Source organism: Pteropus alecto, unplaced genomic scaffold (genome assembly GCF_000325575.1).
Source record: "Pteropus alecto unplaced genomic scaffold, ASM32557v1 scaffold7, whole genome shotgun sequence".
Taxonomy (NCBI): Eukaryota; Metazoa; Chordata; class Mammalia; order Chiroptera; family Pteropodidae; genus Pteropus; species Pteropus alecto.
Window position 1 is genome coordinate 40,660,798 of NW_006494614.1, and position 3,001 is coordinate 40,663,798.

A 3,001-nucleotide genomic window follows, 5' to 3' on the forward strand; every position below is an offset into this window, starting at 1 on the left:
ATGCCGAGGACTTCCAAGGGACTGGATGAGAGGAGCCACCTGCATATACCCATAAGAGAAGGTGGATGACCATGTTCCCATCACTCTCTGAGGCAGGCAGGCCCTTTGCTGCCCTCTGCTGTCTGAACTTGGCATTGTTAGTGACAGCTCACTTGCGTGAAGGAGCTCCAGTGGCCCTGGGCCTGGCAGTTTGAGATGTGTCAGCTCCATTACAGAGTGGAGCAAGGATAGGTTCCCCGCCCTCCACCCCTCCTGCTCTGCTTCCCTAGATACTCTGCCTGTCCCATGCTGCTTCCCAGGACACCAATGGCTTCGCTTGTGAGGCACCTCCTATTTTACATTTCCACATCCTATCCTGTGTTTCACTTGATCTTCTCAAACCTCTGGAGGCAAGGACAGTGTCTGTCTTGCTCACAATAACATCTTCAGTGCCTGGCACATAGAAACTGTTCAGTGGCTATTTGCTGATGGAGTGAAAGGTTAGGGAGCATGAAACGGCAGGGTACTTACTACCTAGTTGGCTGATTTTGTGTTCCATCTGTCTTACCTGGCTGCAGCCAAGCTCAGAGAACTCTTAGCTGTTGCCCTGCTTCCCCCAGGAGGATGGTTTGACATCCAAAGCTACCTACTCATACAAAATCCTGCAGACCAGGGCATGGCAGGGCAGCACAGGAGAGTATGAGTGGCCCTAGGCAACATCCCTCCCCATTCTCTCTTCAGCCAAGGCTGGCTCAGGGACAAGCTTCTGAGCTCCTGGCCTACCTCCATGGGCACAGAGAGCAGGAGTCCCAGGGACAAGGCCAACCTATACCATACCGGCTCACAGGTGACACAAAGTCCTGAACAGTTGCCTCAGACCCAGAAAGGAAACAATGATCCTACCTGAGCAGAAAATTCCATCCCACAAAATTCCAGCTGCCAAATTCCATCCCTCCAGCCAATGCTGGTGTCCCAGAGAATCTTGGGATTTTGGCCCCACTTAGCATCCCGGCTCATTCCTCTGCTGTCTGCCTAGCAGGGCAGCCTCCCAGCAGCTCCTTCTGTTCTTTCTCTAGCAGATAAGGGAGTCTGGGAGCAAAAATCATGCTCTCCTAACCATCCACAGTTCCACCCCCATACCATGACCCCCACCCAAGCCATTATAAGAAAAGCTAGGCCAGACTTCCTTGAGGCTTTCTGGTGGTGGCTCTGGAAGGAAGGGAGCCGGAGGCACAGAAGCTGCGAGGTTTCCCAAGCTCAGACCAGGAGCATTACTCCCCTCAGGCGCACACACACGAGATGTCAGGAACTCTCAGCTGCCAAAGCTCCAGCACTGAGGACAAACCAACATGCTGGGGTGACTGAGATGTCAAACCATTGGCTGATCCTTCAGCCCTGAGGCCCATCATCAAGGCAAGATGGTGGGCCTCACCCACACCCTAGGCTCAAATCCCGTACCTCCCAGGAGACTGATGAATTCACTTGCTGACTGGACATTATCAGAGTGACCCCAGCATCCTTTAGGAAGACCCCCCAGATGGCAATGCAGACAGGGCTGATGGGGTTCCCTTATGAAGAGTTTGCTGGGCCCCTACTACCCATCTGGATGGTTTTGGTCTTGGCTGCAAAGACCCTAGCATCTCCTTGGCCCTCTCACTGCACAGAGGATGAGGCTTCAATGGGAAGGAAGTGGCCTTGTGTTAACCCCCTAATCACCCACCACTGTGGAAGAAGGGCCCATCCGCTGGCCCCGGAGCATCCAGCTACAGGTGAGAAGGTTGAGAAGTCAGCACTGAGCAGGATTTTCCAGCCACACCTTGAATCAGGGAGGTGGGACTGCTACCCCCAGATTAGGGGCATTAAGAGGACTTTTCTCCCACCTCAGCCCCAGGCGCTGGGTCTCACCACCATAACATTCTTAGCTCCCTTTATCAACCTCCTGGGGATGTGCAGCCCCCTCCAGCTTCTGGTCAGGCTGGGAGCACAGAGTTGGAGGAGATAATAGGAGTCTGGAAAGTATGTCTCATGGGTAAGAAATGCCCCCAACCCCTATAAACTTTCTTTTATCTCCCCCATAGGTCTAGGAGCTCCTTTCTATGCTCAGGGAAGCTTGCCTCGAGTGCCCCCATGTGGCTAAGGCCAAAGTAGCTATTCGTTCCTGGCAGCCCTTACCCACTTGGGACCCCAATGCCTAACCTCTCGGGCCCTGCAGTAGCCTTGAAATGGCTTCCCGATCCCTGACTTACCCCTTCTCCATTCATCGACACACCACCGCCTTATTATCACAGACCTGCTCACAAGCCAACAGAAGTTCCTACTGCCTTGGTCTGGGCCTCCTACTCTTGGGCCTCTAGGCCTGCCCAACCCACCTCTAAGGCCTTTTGGCCACTAAAAATAATATCAATAATTTTTAATTTTTATCTTAGTCCTTACTATGTGTTAGGCACTGTTAGAAGCATTTTGTATATGTATATGTCATTTAATGTAACAACCCAATGAGGTAGAATATATCATTATTCCCCTTTTAGAAACGGGAATCGAGGCAAAAGGAAATTGAGGGACTTGCCGACGGTTACACAGCAAGTGACAGATTCAGAATTCCAACCCAGGCTATCTAATTCCACTACTGCCATCGCTGACCCCTCATCCTGAGTTCCTGCCCAAATGGGTAGCTCATTGCTCCTCAGAAGTGTTTCTTCTAGTAATGGGAGTGACTATTCTCCTGCCATTCCCATTGTCCACTTAAAAAGAAACACCATCTACTTGACCATTAAGGCCAGAGCCCTGGAGTCCAATGCTCTAACACCTACTGGGTTTAACTTTCTCATCCTCTGTTTCTGCATCTGTAAAATGGGGATAATAACAGTATCTACGTCTAGGTTGGCTGTGAAGATTAAAATTATATAATACATGGAAAAGGCTGAGTACTGTGCCTGGCACACAATAAGCAGTATCACTGCTTTTATAAGCTATTATCATTATCATTGCCACATCATCAACAACAAATTCCTCCAGTTCTCAG

At 50.7% G+C, this 3,001-nt stretch overlaps 1 protein-coding gene across 1 annotated transcript in view; it reads right to left on the bottom strand.

Moving 5' to 3' along the window:
* The window catches only part of RSPH9 (radial spoke head 9 homolog), a 13,131-nt gene that overhangs the window by 2,983 nt on the left and 7,147 nt on the right, over window positions 1-3,001 (bottom strand). The gene's annotated exons all lie outside the window — the stretch shown is intronic.